The sequence below is a fragment of the Haemaphysalis longicornis genome, unplaced genomic scaffold (assembly GCF_048455015.1).
Source record: "Haemaphysalis longicornis isolate Haplotype H1 unplaced genomic scaffold, Haemaphysalis longicornis Haplotype H1 scaffold_10, whole genome shotgun sequence".
Taxonomy (NCBI): Eukaryota; Metazoa; Arthropoda; class Arachnida; order Ixodida; family Ixodidae; genus Haemaphysalis; species Haemaphysalis longicornis.
Genome location: NW_027526204.1, coordinates 124653141 through 124671033, shown reverse-complemented (window position 1 = coordinate 124671033; position 17893 = coordinate 124653141). Strand labels below are relative to the sequence as shown.

The 17893-nt window shown below is 46.6% G+C and overlaps 1 non-coding gene across 1 annotated transcript; it reads right to left on the bottom strand.

The window, feature by feature from the left end:
• Nucleotides 1-5435: 5435 nt before the first annotated feature.
• Trnaw-cca (transfer RNA tryptophan (anticodon CCA)) lies at nt 5436-5507 on the bottom strand. The gene has a single exon. It is a non-coding gene; the product is annotated as a tRNA-Trp (tRNA).
• Between the last annotated feature and the right edge of the window lie 12386 nt (nt 5508-17893).

Genomic DNA, 17893 nt, shown 5'->3' with positions numbered 1-17893 from the left:
CCAGCGCCGCCATAGGTTATTTCACTGGGCGCCCTGTGCGAACTCCTGCCAAGGCGCCCACTCCCCCCGCCCATCAAACTCATTTTTACAGCAAAGCTGTGTATGCCTAGCATCTAAGCAGAGGAAAAATGACGGCTTCTCCACATACGGCTTCTTAAGTTGGTTGTTGTACTGAAGACAAAAAAGGCCAAAGTAGGCGCAATTTAGCGGCTTTACGAGTGCCGTATAAACGAAACGTGATTTCACTTCGCGCCTTAAGTGCTCATTCGCGCCTTCAGGAATCAAAATAAATACCGCTGATTTCATGGCGATCCTGGTGAAGAAATGTACATTAAAAACTGATTAGGAGGAATACTATACCAAGCGGTTGATGGGCAAGTCGTGCCGGCACTGCTAAATAGACATTAAGAATGCTTTTTCGAAAATTTCGAATGGCTGTGTTAAGTTCTGAGCCCCAACAAAAAAGTAACGTCGCGAGCTAGATAATATAGTTTTTTTCCCTCCAGCTCAGCACGGGTTCAGAAAACGTTTCTCCCGTGAAACTCAACCTTTTCTAATTACTAGCAATCTGCACAATAACCTAGATACTGGCTTTGTAACTGATTGCATATTCCTTGATTTTGCTACAGCGTTTGACAGTATTAACCATTCCTTACTTTTACATAAAATGAGTGTTCTTAACATAGATCCGTTAATACTGGACTGGATACACGTTTTTTTAACCGCACGTGTTCAATTTGTCTCCACTAATGACTCAAACTCTCCTACATCTCACGTTAGTTCTGGTTTTCCGCAAGGGTCAGTTTTAGGACATCTCTTATTCCTAATATATATAAATGATTTACCAACTAACATAACATCTGAAATATGTTTATTTGCAGACGACTGCGTAATTTATCGGAAAATAACGAACGACACTGACGTTATGCAGCTTCAAACTGACTTGGATAATCTGTCCGCTTGGTGTCAAACATGGCAGATGCAGTTAAACATCTCAAAATGCAGGTCAATGCGAATTTCCCGTAATCATCGGACACTACCCGCTTACACTCTTAACGATTCCCATTTACAGACCACACTCTCTTACAAGTATCTTGGCATTATTATTACTAACAACCTTTCCTGGACCCTACATACAGAGAACATAACATCCAAGGCTAACCAAACTCTAGGCTACCTCCGTAGAATTTTTTCCTCTCGCACCTTTGTCGTTAAAGTTACTTTTATACACTACCTATGTTCGCCCTAAATTAGAGTATGCTTCTTCTATTTGGGATCCGGCTCACATGACATTAACGCATTTAGTCGAGATAGTACAAAATCGCGCAGCCCGTTTTATTCTATCTAATTATCACAGAACAGCCAGTGTCACACAAATGAAAAAAACTGTAGGCCTCCCGAACCTCTCGACTCGCCGAAAACACTCACTCGTTGCACAATTCACGGATTCGTCCTGCGCCTTACGTGTTAGCTCGCCGAGATCACTCACATAAAGTCGATGTACCTCATTCGAATACGGTCACACATTCCGCATCATTATTTCCGAAAACGTGCAAGGATTGGAACAATCTACCGAGATCATTAACAATTATTAAAAACCCTGATCAATTTAAGGATGCTTTAAATAACTCGGAATAAATTCCCACTTAGTGTCCCAATTTTATACCTTAGAGTGCTTTGCATGATGGTTATGTTACTGATTAAGACCATATTTATTTTACATATGCTTGAAATATTGCCGAATAAAGTCCCCACTGGGCGCCTGGATTGTATTTTCTTTAGCCCTTTACGAGACTGTTCTATTGTTGCTGTTTAATTACGAACAGTGCATCTGTCATCAATTTGTTATTGTTTTAACCCCTCCCCTCTATAATGTATCCGTACCCTGAGGGTAAAATAAATGAAAATGAATGAAAACCAGCAGCCGGGGCTTGTGTTACGTTCCCTGAAATCAAAAACGTTTCCTCAAGTGCAAATGTTTACGCACACTAACAATTTCTCTGAGAAACTTGTTTGCCGAACCAAAGTATCCAGCTCCCCTCAAACTGGAATTTTGCCTGCGCGGTTAGAATTGCCGCGTTATGTAGCTTGTACCTCCCTGAAGAGGAGCAACTGGCAATTCGGGGCCGCGCACCATTGGCAGGGTTCTTGCCGCTGCCAGGTGATGAAGCGAAATGTGCGCCCCTCCTTGCTGTGACTCGGGCAGCAAGCCGGCATGTCACAGGAACGCCCGCAGTACGACACGGTATTAGGTGCCTTATCAGGGTAACAAAAGTGCGGACGAGGGACACAATCACTTCGCTCTGGTACTAGAACACACATCCTACCACATGTGCAGGGGTGTCCCGATTGGGGTCTTATACGTGTCCTGTATTGAGAGGAGTCGCCAGGCAGTGAGGGGAGATGTACAAGTGGCGGCACAAGTTCCAAGACTTGAAGAGTTGATGTGACTTCCGGTGATATTCATTTGCCCTTTGAACTTGAGAACTAGGCTGCAGCACTGTAATGACAAGAATGGTGATTCCAGCCTTGTAGCGAATACCCGACGGAGTGAGACTTAGGGCGGTCGTCATTATAGCGCCCTGCGGGGCATCTCTCCTCGTATTGGTCGTCGCTTTACTTTTTTATATACGAAAGCTTGCCCTGCGGCATAACGGTGGACGATTCACAGGTACACAAACAAGTTTGCTTCTGGTATAAGCTACAGAAGGTGCCGATGAAATGGTCCATGAACCCAGCGCTGCAGGTCTGGAGGGCGGCCAGGGTGGAGGCCGGTTGCACGAAGGTGCCGTAATCGGATCTGGTGCAGCCCGGGGCAGGTCCACAGCAGATGCTGCACATTCACATTCTGTACGGCGGAGTCGCAGAATGGACAGGTAGAGTCGTATGGGCCGCGGTACTGCGATGGCCAAGAGGCAGTCACAGACGGCGGAAGGACCATCCCAACGCGTATTCTCCGCAGCGCAACCTCCTCTCGGCGAGTTAAGTCACCAGGGAGGTTTGAACCACACGGGGGTATGAGGGCTCGCGTGGTGCGCCGGAGAATTTCCTTCTGTTGTGCCAGCTTCCCACTTGGATCTTAGAGTAAAAGTGGTAGTAGTCGCATCAGGGTATGCGGGCGACTAGCCGTGTCTGCCTCCCTAGTGCCGGGTACAGCTGAACGGGGTACCCATTCTATGCGGATCTGCAGTAGAGTGCTTCGTTCTAAGTGGTAAATGGCATCTGCGAATGCTGTAGCTTGTGTTATGCGGCGGATGTCGTGGATGGCTTGCGTAGAGTCTGTGCGTATTATTAGACGACATTATGGCCCTGCCTGGACAATAGGCAGTATTGCGGCCATCCCATCGTGTATCGCTGTTAGTTCAGCAAGATACGCTGGTGGAGTCGGGTTAGCCTCATAAGAGCAACAGTGGTCCACCTCTGGTAGCTGGGGGCAGATGAGTGCAGTGTGCACCATGCCGTTTTTGACGCTGGCGTCTACATATGCAATTGCCGTTTCGGCGTCTGGGCTATGTAGGCGAGAGACTTGGGCCGTGGCCTGGCTAGGTACCGGGTGACGGAGGCGACCGATTGGTTTGTTGTCTGTTAACTGTACTCGCTGCCACGTAGGAATGTTTAAACCTTTCACAGTGGTACTTGGTACAACGTACCCCATGTACCGGGCTAGCGCAGCGGCGGCACCGGTCATCGAGGTTTTACAGGCCCGGGCAGAGCGGCGTTGGTGCACCAGCTCATCAATCGTATTGAGTTGGGCCTCCCCCTGCAGAGTTGGTATCGGGGTCATTCGGGGTAGTCCAGTAATGGCCCCCATGGCATCCCGGTTGATGGCTTCGAGGCGATCCCAGTCACTCATCGTGAGATGGTGGAATTGAGCCTGGTACACGAGTCTGGGTTGCAACACTGACCGCACAAGGAGGCGAGCAACGCCGGTGCGTGACCCGCCAGCCTTCGTCGCCATTCGACGTATCAAGTGTATTGTTCGTGTTGCACGATCCTTCGCACTCTTCCCCCATGGAGCCGCGGACCCAGACGAAGCAACATCAAGGCCCAGCAAACGAATAGTTGAGACCTCCTGTAGAGGTTGTTGACGAATAAACAACCGGACAGGCCGTTTCTCAAGTCGGCGTCGCCCATGTTTGTTAGTCACTGACATGTATCACATTTTTTCTTACGATAGTGCAAGTCCTACTTGGGCGCACCAGGAATCAGTAATGTTTAACGCCGTTTGTAGCGCGTTTTCTTGGACAGAGATGTCAGGATGCACGGACCACACAGTAATGTCGTCAGCATACATGATGTAATTCGCGTCAGGTAATGTCGTCAGCATACATGATGTAATTCGCGTCAGGTATCTCCGCCAACCGTCAAGCTAGGGGAAGCAAGGCGATATTGAACAATACCGGCGCTAACACAGAGCCGTGTGGAACACCACGGTGCGATGTGAAGTGTCCTGTAGCCTTCCCGGCCAAGCGAAGGGTGAAGGTGCGGTCCCGAAGAAAGGCCGCCAATCGCACAAACAAGGTTCCGTGACGTCATGGAAAAGTTGCGGGAAATTGGCTAGGGGGTCGCGACTGCTTCACAGGTTTTCTTCAATATCTCCGTTATTTGTTTGAAGATTGCGATGATATTGGTATCATTGTTATCGGGACTACGCATTCCTAGTAATGAACCTAACTTGTATTTTGTCCTCATGGCTCCTTTAACTCTGTAGGTCCCAAACCGGCTTCGGCGTCACCAATAGATCGTCCATATGTCCACGGCTCAGAAAACAAATGCAATGAATGCATATAATTTAAGTGGAAGTCCCGAACATGCCCTTCACTATCATCATTCTCCTTTGTTTTGCGCGCCTTTTTCTTCCTTCACGTCTGTGCACCCAATTACCCCCACCCCCCATTATTTACTCCCATATGCCATTAATTTTGTAATAAAGTTGGCACTGCTCGCATGTCTCCATCTTTTGTTGTTAAGAGCTAGAACAGCTCTAGCCGACGTCTTTCATTTTTGTGTTTGCTTTTATTTCGCCTGTCTTCGAAGCCGTTCGCAGCCAGTCTCCTCTTTTTCCATTCGCTATCGTAAAACATAATCCAACGTATATCTTAATTCAAGGAACGCTGGTGAACTTTCCGTTACGTATTTCTGTCTCCTTCCGAATAAAAGTTCTCTTTGCGCAGAACAATGGAAACATCTATGAACCATGTCAGCCGTTTGGGCAGATTGAAACGGACGTGCGTGTTCGTGTGTGCGTGAAGGAAGAGCGCCTTCTTTCTGTTCGTCCTGTCCTTTTAAGCGCAATTTTATTTCTATCGTGAAAACTGCACTAGTTTTCATGCGAGAATCATATGTTCACCGCTAGTAATCCTCTCCGTCATGAAGAAAGAAACCCCACAAATAATAACACTAACAAGAAGGCTGGCAAAAAGAAAAAAAATCCTTGACCCGGACGTGATTCGAACACGCAACCTTCTGATCTGGAGTCAGACGCGCTACCGTTGCGCCACCGAGTCCACGGCCGGAGACGGCCGTTCGGTCGCTGCTCTCGGGTAGGCTCGAGCCGGTGTAGCGCGCCAGTTTCCACCGACCACTTTTATCGCGTAACCCTTCTTTGCCAAATACCCCACAGCAACAACCATGTAACGCCCTCCATCTGCACAAAAGTTACAAAAAATGCATGCTGGGCCGTGTTAACGCATTTAATCGCTAGGTTCCCACCTTTCCCCCATTAGAAAACCGGCCGTCCAAAGGGGGGATGGGAGGGGGGCAAGGGTTAAGGCTTGGGCGAGTTGGTGCATGGTTACAAAAGGGTAACAGCCAAACTCAGACAAAACACAAGAAGAAGGTGACATACACGAGCGCTGACTTACAACTGACTTCTATTCCTTGGCTTTTCGTATATATATGCCAATAGTAAAAAAACACAAGAACAGCAGAAAATTTCACGATAGCTGGAGATACCACACCGCTCGTCACGCTTCACCATCGCCGTGTGCCACAAACACTTGCTGTACTACTGAGGGACAGATAATTAATCTCCTTCTGCGGTAGGGGCAAGGAGGGAACGCTAACACATTTATCTTTTCTGCGCAATATTTCTGCGGCTTCAATTATTTCTCTTGTTATTTTATCTTTGTGTCTTGAAATGACCTGCGTTTTTTGAAAAATTGGGGCGCAGCCGCAGCAATCCCGACAGTGGACACCTAAGTGGCCACCGTATGTACAGCCGGTAAAAGGCTTGTCTATAACACAGCTTTCGTACTCTCAGCCCTATCCTGCCCTGACGGAGCGGGATTTGAATAAAACAACTGCGGAATTCTGAAGTCTTAGCCCTTCGCTTTTGCCTCCGACATGTTTGGAACGAGCATGTTTCGGCAATTTTCGGTAGTAGCTGGTTGAAGTTGAAATCGCTGTTATAGACAAGCGTTTTACCGACTGTACGTTATAGTTATGTTCTTTTAATCTTTCGTTGAGGCATCGTCCAGTTTGGCCTACGTACGTTTTCCCACAAGACAGCGGAACAGAATAAACGACGCCTTTAACACATTCAACAAACAGGTTTACGTGCTTTGTGGAGCAAGACTGCATTGTTCTTTTGGTTTTGTTTACTCTCGAACACACGGAGGAAAGTTTGTTGGGAGCAGAAAACACAACTTTTACGTTAGCTCTTTTTCCTACCTTTTTTAAATTGTGCGCGATCCGGTGTATGTAAGGAATAACAGTAAGTTTATCACGTTTGTTGCCTCCTACATCTGCTTCACTTTCACGTCCCTCTCTTTTTAATCTCTGCATTATTGATTCTGCTACCGATGCTAACAGCTGCTTTGGGTACCCCGCTATTAGAAGCCGATCAACCTGTTTACGAAAGCTTTCTTGTATCGAGTGAAAACAAGACAAGTTTGTTAAGGGCATTTTTAAAACACATTGTTATGATAGAACTCTTCACGAGTTTAGAATGGGGGGTATATAGAAGGTTTTATTTGTGTTGGAAAACAGAAGCCACGTGTTTTTTGCCATGCAATGCCGGTTATTGCAGCGTTTTCCTAGTGAGAAATCAACATAAAATTTGCGCAGAAAGTGCTTAAGAGTGTCTAAAAAGGAAACCTAAACGTGATTTTCTGGAAACACGTGACGTATTTTCTTTGCTCACGTGTCTTCGCGCAGCTTCTCGGCACATATTTATTGTCGTAGTCGCTGAATTGACGCTTACAAAACGCCAAAACGATCATAATCGTGCCACGATGGCCAAAAAACCGTCCAATGACGGCCGGTTTTAGGTACGGACCGGCAACCGGCCCGCTGACTAAAAAACCGGTCGGGCCGGTCAAAAAGCGACCAGGTGGCAACCCTATGAATATGAGCTTAACCTGCTCAAGTAAGGTAGTAGGGCGTGAGAGGTTTGCTTGGAGAGATCACGTTTGTTCAGCTTTGTCCGAAGGAGTCGTGGAGTCAGTGAGCTGTGGCCTCGTACGTTTATTGAAGGTGTGTAAGCCCGGCCTCAAGTGGGAGCGGCGACTACAAGAGTCCGCCCCGCAATATTGTTGTTATTGTTGTTCTTCCTGGTGACTTCGCACATACCCACGTGGGGGATTGGCCTTGAATCGTGCGTGAGAAGGGCTAATGCGCCCGCTTAAAATACCGGAAAATGACAAACCTAGCGATGTATACGCAGAAAGAGAGAAAATGTAATTGGTTGAAAGTTGTAAGTAGAGTTTGGGATAGAACAACTGAGATTTTTGGACCGGAAAAAGTACGTGAAAGAACCAAAGCTAACAGGGCAGGCGCCTGGTCTCGGAAACGTATGCATGAATGGCTGCAGCCACCCCTTGGTGACAATATCCCAGTGATGTGGCCCCAAAAGATAGTAGTACGGGCATCGAAATAGGCAGACCAATTCGTCGCAATGGCGTGGCAAGATGACGTTGCCTCATCATTGAAAAACCGCGGCAATGCAATAAGAAGTGCACTAAAGTCTGCTGATCACCGCAGACAGCACATCGGGAGGAGGAGGCTAGACCAGCCCGGTGCATATAAAAGTTGAGTTGGGGGACTCGACATCTGAAGGTAGTTAATGTGACCTCGCATTGACGAGATTCACAAAAACGGGTATTCCAATTATGTTTTAAATGGGCATAATCTTCAAAAATTAGTGATGATCCCTTCCTGCACTCTTGCTAGGCGTTGGTAGGTACGAAACCTTGCTCCTGCTACACTTTTAGTCGCGTCCCGGATTGTGTCCTATTTATATGCGGTGGGAAGTCTCAATACCGTCATATAAGAGGCTCTGACAGACTTCTTTTTCGTGACAAAACCTAAGGTGGTTACAACACGCTTATATGCTGCGCCAGCGGCCCGTGTCACGGCTCTAAACTAGCAGACAACCTGACGCCATGAAATAAATAAAAAAAAGGGTGCAATCCGAAAGTTATCTCTCTCTCTCTCTCTCTCTCTCTCTCTCTCTCTCTCTCTCTCTCTCTCTCTCTCTCTCTCTCTCTCTCTCTCTCTCTCTCTCTCTCTCTCTCTCTGAAGCTCCGAGAAATATGGGGGGCTTGCGGCGCATGCGCGTATTCCTCCTCACACAATGGCCCGCGACCTTCCTTTGCGGTGGCCGACGATGCGCGCCCGACGACGGGGTGAAAGCCGAAAAACACTTTTAAAAAATCTTGCGCGCACATGCGCAGTACGAGTGGAAAAAAGTTCGCGCGCAACGAGTTGTGGTCCGGTGATTTTTTTATCGCGCACGTGCGCAGTATGGCGGAATTTCAACGCGGAGGAAGTTGGGGTACCGCGCTTTGACTCTTGCTCTGTGAAGTTCATACTCAGTTCCGAGCGTCCACACATTCTTGGCCACGTTCGCTTCCGCTGACATCAAATGTGTGCTTCGAGGTCGGTGTAACAGTGGAAAGAACTGCGAATGCGATGGCTTTATTAGGGGCACCGGGAACGCAAGCCAAGCAGCGGCGCCATCTCAAGCTGGCTGGTGTGTCTATGGCGGGCATAGCCACGTTGAACACGAACGGAGAGGTAAGTCCCTGGATTTCTTTTTTTTTTTTTTTTTTTTTTTGGGGGGGGGGGGGGGGGGGGCGCACATTGTAAGAATTAGTGTTTACAGACAACTAGTAAGGGCCACGAAATTATGCCTTTTTCGTCGTCGTAAGAAGCCGGCACCAAAACCGTTCTCCGATACCCGGGGTCGTACGGTAAATATGACGTGTTTATACAGTTATACAGAGGATTCGGTTTCCCAGTACGGCAGCCGTTTTGGGATCCAGGCGAAAAATGAAAACGCTTGCACATGTGAAATATACTTCCGTTGCCGTAATGAGTACCGTGGTGCGATAAAGAAATTGCATTTTTACACGCGTTTCATTGTCCGGGTCAAGGCACAAAAAACCCAGTTTGAATTTTGTATTTTTCAATATTCCATGACCTCTGCTTGTCATTTTCGGTAGGCGTACCAAAAAGTTAGGTAATGTTTTTTTGTAACTAGGTTTTAGCGTTGTCGTTTCGGCTAGCGACTTTTCTGGCACGTTGAATAGTCTGGATTCTGTTTCGATTTGTAAACGTCATTACGGTGCGTTTAAGTGGTAAAGTTTTCACATGAAGCAACATTCATGAGTAACACCAGCCTCCATCTTGTTGCGTTCGGCACGGCTGTCGTGCGTCTGAAGTGTCAACTCGCGGTTTGCAGAAACACGATAGCACTGGCAGCGCAAACACGGCGCGTCGCCGGCGTGGAGGTCGCTTGAAGCGGTGGCTTCTAATGTTGTTACAGATGTGCTGCCTGTTGTTGCTCGGTGCGCGCAGTTTACCTATGCTTTAGCAAAAGACATTGCTAGCAATCTTGCTCGATCTTTCATAGAATGTTTTGCACCATACTATTGGTGGAAATTGTTTCATAAAAAGAAACTAGGGCCCATTACCCTCCGCATGTAACAGCGAAAAGAGTTTATTTACGACGTTCATTTGACGTGTCAGCGTCAAATAAAATTATGGCAACGTTTACTCGCACGCCTTTGCACTGAAAAAAGCGCTCGGCCTTCCTATGTATATGAAAAAAGCGTCCTTTTGGAGAGCGTTTGAATCTACTGGCAGTAAGAAAGAAGTAATTGCCTAAACTACAGCGATGCACTTGCCTGATTTATGATATTTTCACATATCTGCTAAGCCGTTGGTGATATTTCTGCAGCGCCCCATCAGGCCATACTGTTATACCGCCGATAAATAACGCCACCATTTTGTACCTGGTCACTTTTTCACCTGCCGTGTTTTTTCTTCACGCAGTGCCAACGCAACAGATTGCTACCCGTTACTCGACGTTTTTGAAATGTTTACAACGCTGTTTCCATTCCAGTGCGACGAAATTCCAGACGCAGCAGCTCCCGGGCCAAAGATTGATTGGGGCGATTCAACAAAGGCCATCTACATCATCGGAACTGGTGCACCTGGACCATAATTGAAGCCCTGGGAAAGTACTTTTTTTTGTTTGGTATTATATTACATTAAGGACATGAGATACCCGTCAGCTTCAGGCCAAACGCTGGGCGTTATACAGCCAGTAGCCTACAAAAAAGACGAGTTTCCTCCCTGTTTTGTAAGCAGCAAGCTGCTGAAAAATTCCATAAATGAAAACAAGACTTTTAACGTTAACAGGGCTGTAGGCTTGTTGGTGCTGCATAGCTTGAGTGGGGAGCGCTTAAACTTTGACTAGTAAAAAAGGACGAGAAAGACTTCGCTTCGTCCTGTTTTGTAGTCTTTATGGTCCTTGTTTACTAGTCAAAGTTTAAGCGCTCCCCACTCAAACAAGAATTTTACCTTGAAAGGTCCTTATTTGCTCTTCCACACACACACACAAAAATATTTTCATTTGTGTGTTCAGTAAGGGCAATCTGCTAATATTTGTATTTGTTATTTCAGTATAATTCTTTCATGTTCATATTTGTATTTTGGATATCAAATAAAAAGAAAACATCGTTGCTTCGACACGGTGTCATTTATGTAATTTTCATCTCATACTTGTGCATGCTCATGAATTCGAGAATGACAAAATACTTAACATTTACATACCAAACTCAGTTCTCTGTTCGTGTCCCAAGCTTGTATGAGTAGAATATCACTTCAAGATCCGGATAGGTTTAAGGCATGCAGACACTTGCTTTACAGCTTTGCTTGCAACATGGCATTATGAATATAGGGAGTTTTTTTTTAATGCGGAGCATTTCAGTAACTCACGATGTCACACGCGTTGACGTCCGTAGTCGTAGTCCGCACCCCTCCCCCTACACTATATAAAAAAAAAATACTATCCGGCACCTGGTTTCGATCCCTCGAACCTGCTTGCGGAACGCAATGTACATGGTGCTCTACCCACTGCGCCACAAAGCCGACACAGAATGGGAGGCTACGAACGCGCCTTATATACCCCTCCCCCTACACTATATAAAAAAATACTATCCGGCGCCTGGTTTCGATCCCTCGACCCTGCGGGCGGAACGCAATGTACATTGTGCTCTACCCACTGCGCCACAAAGCCGACATAGAATGGGAGGCTACGAACGCGCCTTATATCCCTGACTCATTCAAACTACGTCAAGAAGCTGCTGATACAACGCTTTCACTACCACCAACTCCCCAAACACTAAACGTTAACGCAATACACCCACCCCCTATGCGACGCATTTACTCGAGTCCCCCTCGCGGGGAGATGGGCCCAATTTTTTTTTATTTCGTGGTACGAGCATTGAGGCCTGATAAATCAGGTGGCAAAACACTGAGATTATAAGGTAAAACCTCGTTGCATTAAAACTGAGGTCATGAAGATGTTCCAGAAGTGCAAAAATTACAAATGTGTTGGTGCAATTGCAGTCATTGCAACCCATTTATTGGTGGCATTGTTTGAAAAGGCCTAAACTTCAGATGCACAAGGGTGCGTTCATGCCCAAGTGCTATGGTTTTGGTGAACGGCCTTGAAAATGCTGAACCGCGGCTCTGCGCTCCCGCGCACAATAACATGACTCGTTAATAAAGGAAGCGCGAATAAATGAGGCCACTTAAAAATATTGCAGAAATTCAGCGAATTTTCTACTAATGTGCAGCATTCTTACGCCGCTTCTCTTGAGTGTGAGTCTTTTAGAGCCAATTTTCTTGGTTTTTTTAAGTCCTGTCCGTCCAATTATCTCCATTTACCGTATTATAACGATCACAGATGCTACTTGCGCCAAATCTGCATTTTTTGTAAATGAAGGGTGTTACACGGCTTGCCGTTTTCCGTTTTTTTATATATTTTTGTTTTTTTTAGTTTTTCAAAATTATGTTCGACCAATTATCTTCATATACGCTATGAAAACGATTACAAGTGGAATTTCCGTGAAATCTGCATGATTGTGGAAATGCAGGGCGTTATACGGTTCGCCATTTCCCGTCATTTCTTTATATATTTCTTAATTTTTATTTTCTCAAAATTTCGTTTGACCAATGATCTCCATTTACGATATTATAACGATTAGAGGTAGAACTTCCGCGAAACCTGCATTTTTCTGAAAATGCAGGGCGTTACAAGTTACACATCCGAGCGCTTATCCGGTTTGCGCGAGAGAACGCCAAGATATTCTTTGTGTGCTTGCGGTCCATTAAAAAAAACGCAGTATCTAGGGGGCCGTCCGACGGCTCTTTACCTGTGCGTTGGAGCGCCGTCAACGCAGCAATTATGCAGGCGTCGGGACACAATGTTATATACAGTGAGTGATTTAATATTGGTTCATTACATTACCAGGGGCCCTATTCTCGACTGCACAAATTGCCGGCAAATCTGGGAGTTTGCCGAAAGTCTTTTCTGATTGCCTCTCAATTTTGGTCACGTGCTTCCGGTTGACAAAGCGGTTGTGTGTGCTGTCGTCATTCCGCGTTTCATGACGTTTACGGGCACCAGTTCTAAAGTTTGCCTTATTTCACTTTACTCAAAGCGCATAATTCGTGGCCGACAATGAAAAACTAGACTAAATGCACCGGACATGACAACGTAAGCCTGTCTTTGCTATTCAACAACAATACTGCTTGTAATACACACCCTCCCTGTGATTGGCTGAGAAGGCATGACGTAATTTAAACAGTTGGCGGGAACGATTACGTCATGCATTGGCAACTTCAGCCTCCGTCAAAGTGACGTAATGCCACGTAACATTTTGAAAATGGCGGCTGTTTTTGTCGCAAAATACAAGCAAAATAGGGCAAAAAATTGCCCCGGACTTCGACGCCGCAAAATGTCCGTAAATTTGCAGCCGGCGCAGTTTCGCATGACGCGCGGTTTGAAGCGTGTTTTCTACCGAAAGAATTAGTAGTTTCGACTGTTTCCAAGTCAGCGATCAGGGAGCATACAAATCATGTGTCGTAGTTTGCTTTTATGTTTGGCAATAAGATAAAAATTATTTGTTTGGCGTAACCGCAACATAATAGGGCGGTACAAGTCTCCCCATGACAAAGAGAACCCAATGCATGGTATTTGTCCACGCACCTCCTAGTAAGCTGCTGGGTCACGTGATCGAACTCAAGAGAAAAATAGCAAAGAAAAATGCCTCGTTTGTTCATTGCAGCGTAGATTCAAGTCAAGCTTGACGAATGAGTGAATCGGCGACATCAGGTGCGCTCCGCGGTTATCAGGCATAGCGCTTTTCTGCTCTTATGTGTCACACAAGCGATGGTCGCCGCCGTCTTTTTCTGTGATAAGGCCATAAACTTGTGACATAGCAGCAGACGATAGCGTGGCGGCATGGAAAGGTGATAACGCAACAAAGCTTTCATTGAAGCAGAGAGCCCAACTATGTTACTAAAAGTGATTGAAAGAAATAAATAGATACGGTAAAAAAAATGTGTAATGTTCTTTAGCTCGACATCCGCCTTTCGGGGCCCTATTCTCGACTGCACAATTTGCCGGCAATTCTCCATGTTTTTTTGCGTAAGCACGACGTAAGCAACCAGTGACGGGCTCCACCTACAGCTATGACGACATGCAGTGTAATTTGACGATTCACTCGCGATATCATACAGATCACAACCAAGGTATCAAATATTGTGCAAGAAAGGTATACAAACACTTGGCATGTACTATAAAAATTAGGGCGGTAGCTAAGGCTGACAAGAAAAACACATTTCTGGAGGTCAAATTTGGCGCCAACACCACAAGGCGATCGAGTAACGTTGATCCAAAGGCGAGCGAAAGGCGGATGTCGAGCTAAAGAACATTACACAATTTTTTTTCTACCGTAGCTATTTATTTCTTTCAATCGGTTTTCGTAACATAGCTGGGCTCTCTGCTTCAATGCAAGCTTTGTTGCGTTATCACCGTCTCTGCCACCACCGCCGCCACGCCATCGTCTGCTGCTATGTTACAAGTTTATGGCGTGATCACAGAAAAAGACGGCCGCGACCATCGCTTCTATGACATATAAGAGCAGCGAAGCGCTACGCCTGATAACCGCGGAGCGCACCAATGTCGCCGATTCACTCATTCGTCAATCTCGACTTCAATGAGCGCTTTAATGAACCAAATTAAGAGTCACTTTTATTTGTTATTTTTCTCTTGAGTTCGATCATGTAACCCAACAGCTTACTAGGACGAGTGTGGAAAAATGCCATGCATTGGGTTCTCTTTGTCATGTGGAGGCTTGCACTGCCCTCTTAAGTTGCGGTTACGCCAAACAAAAAAAAATTTATTTTATTGCCAAACATAAAAGCAAGACACGGCACGTTATTTGTATGCTCCATTTGGAAGCAGTTGAAACTATAATTTGTTTCGGTAGGAAACATGTTTTGAACAGCGTGCATGCGAAACTGCACCTGCTGCAAATTGGCGGACATTTCGCGGCGCCGAAAGCCGGGACAATTTTTAGCCCTATTTTGCGACAAAAACAGCCGCCATTTTCAAGCTGTTACGCAGCATTACGTCACTTTTACGCAGGCTGAAGTTGCCAATGCATGACGTAATCTTCCCGCCAACTGTTTAAATTACGTCATGCCTCCTCAGCCAATCACAGAGAGGGCGTGTATTACAGGCATTATTGTTGTTGAATAGCAAAGAAAGGCCTACGTTGTCATGTCTCGTGCTTTTACACTGGTTTTTCATTGCCGGCCACGAATTATGCGCTTTCAGTAAAGTGAAATAAGGCAAACATTAGAACTGGTGCCCGTAAACGCCATAAGACGTCAAAATGACGACAGCACACACAACCGCTTTGTAAACCAGAAGCACGTGACCAAAATTGAAAGCCAATCAGAAAATACTTCCGGTAAATTGCCGGCAAACATGGCAAATTATCGGCAATTTGCCGAAAGTCTTACCTGATTGGCTTTCAAAGAGGGCTGTGATGACCAGAAAATGTATGTTTTTTTTTTAATTATTCACAAGGAAACAGAAGTGAATATAATGTTATATTATTAAGGCTAAGTCAGTTCTAACTTTTAAGTAGGTCTCGTTTTGTCGCCCCCGTGATAGCTTTGTGTGTGAAAAAAAATTCCCTCGCACTTCCCCGAGGGGGAGAGTGTGTAAGTGCGAATGCACGGTTGTTGATTGCGCGATTACGGTGGATATCGTGATCTTGGAGTGGAGAGGAGGCGCCCAACACCCGCAGTCACTGAGCGGAGAGAGGAGGAGGAGAGTAGCGCCCGCCGTTACGGCGAGGGCTACACGAGCGCCCTCACGCGTCGGAATGCGGAGCGCCCGCTACGCGAGCGAGAGCTCTCCCGCCCGAAGTGGAGAGGAGGCGCCCAACACCCGCAGTCACTGAGCGGAGAGAGGAGGAGGAGAGTAGCGCGCGCCCATCTCCCCCCGTTGCTAGGGAAGACGAGGAGGAAGACGAGGAGCGCGCGCACCCGCAGCTGTTGCTATGCGGACGACGGCGGCGGACGATTCAGGCTCGCTTAAGAAGTGCATTCGCACTTAAAATGGGATTTTGCTCCGTCCGCTGCCATCCAAATGCATCAATCTGACATGAGAGGTTGTCGGTACGAAGTTTTTGTAGTTCCATGTCTCGACTCGGTGTCCATGGATAAGCGGCGCAACAAAAAACTTGTGGCAACCGCATGTATTTTCGCCACTAAGTCGTACTCATATGCGGTCGGTGACTTTTTCGCTTTCTCTGGTTGTTCCTACAACCCACGACCGCACAGTGCTGACCGAAGTTTGTACCTTGAAGGCCATCGCAGCATAGGATAAAACAGTTGAAAGTTCCGCAGAGACTGTGCAGACGGTGAAAACCACTGCACAACTACGCAGCTGAACACACTACGGCGTGCTGTATTAACAGCCCGTTCCACGTAGGCAACGCTGGTTCACCGGAAGCGGAAGGCGCGCGGATTGCAGAGAGAACCGGTTTGCTAGTATTTTCCTCCTTTCCCGGCAACTTGGGGTAAATGATGCATAGGGAAGGCTATTCCGAACCACTAAAGCTGCTCCCTAAGCTCTTATACACGCCTTCATTTTCTGCGCTAAAGCAACCTCCTGCCTGTTTGAGCAAAGACATAAGTACGGTGAATAAAATGCTTGTCTATAACACGGCCTTTTGAACTTCCCGCCTTCTGCGGTGTATGCTCGAAATAATTTACAGAAAATTAGTGCCTCCCACGGAAGTCTACACCAACCACTTCAGTCGCCAACACTTCTCTGAGGGGTTTCCGTCACTGCTTTCGAGATAAATCTAGTTGAAGTACAAATCGCTGTTATAGACGCGTTTTACCGACTGTACATAAACTGAGAGTAGAATACACGTTGGATTTGTTTTTACGATAGAAAAACTGTAAGAGATGTCGGCTGGAGCTGTTCTATACACAACTGAAACCAAAGGTCCCAACAGGTGTCGTGCGAGCAGAGCGAACGCTATAAAAGTTGTATTCAGTTGAGCAAAGCTCCATGAACCCGCCAGGTAGCACTCCGGTCGCCGAGGCCTTTGTGTGGAGGAAAACAGAGACGTTGGAAAGGAATGTAATTAGAATGGGATGGGATGTGAGTGAGTGAGTGAGTGAGTGAGTGAGTGAGTGAGTGAGTGAGTGAGTGAGTGAGTGAGTGAGTGAGTGAGTGAGTGAGTGAGTGAGTGAGTGAGTGAGTGAGTGAGTGAGTGAGTGAGTGAGTGAGTGAGTGAGTGAGTGAGTTGCCCACGTGACTGCGGATATGATTCGCTTAGAATTAGACCGGTTGTGTGGAAGATTTATATTGATGACCTAAATTTACAGCATCTCTCTCCCCACCTCCTTTTTCTGCTACCGCGCTCAGAGGAGATCGCGAATGCGAAGGAGATCGCAGCAGGACTCGAGTGCTTGACTCCCCCCCCCCCCCCCCCCCCCGGGCCTCGAAAATAATTACATAAGAATAATAACTTTCTATAGCACCCAATGCAAACTTTGGCCGCACCTTTGCCTGTACGGGGGTCGCTGATAGTTGTCCGATCCTAATTCCTCCAAAATAAACCTTTTTTAATCTTTGCGAAAACTATTAGGGGCTTCATTGACGTCTTGGGAAGCATACCTCCCTGAGCACCTGCAGTGCACACGCAATGCTGACCCTTTCTACACAGGATGCTCACTTGTAATAATATGCTGCACTATGTTCTTTGAATGCATTGTTGGTGGATGCCTGTAAGGATCCCTTAGGGGGCCATATAAGGGGCGTCGGGCCGGATCTGACCTGCGGACCGGAAGTTCCGATACCTGCTTTAGAAGCGCCGTCCTTATTCCGTTTTCTCACCGCAGCTTTCCCTCTCTTCATTCTTTTTAGCGCGGTTTGCATTTTATTTCTACTTTCCATTTGCACCTCATTTGACATGTTAGTTCTGTCGGCACGGTTCTCTGACCTAGCGTTTGCTGCAAAGCATAGTATGATCCCAAAAAGGCTCGTAGTTGTGCAGTTGTGGAA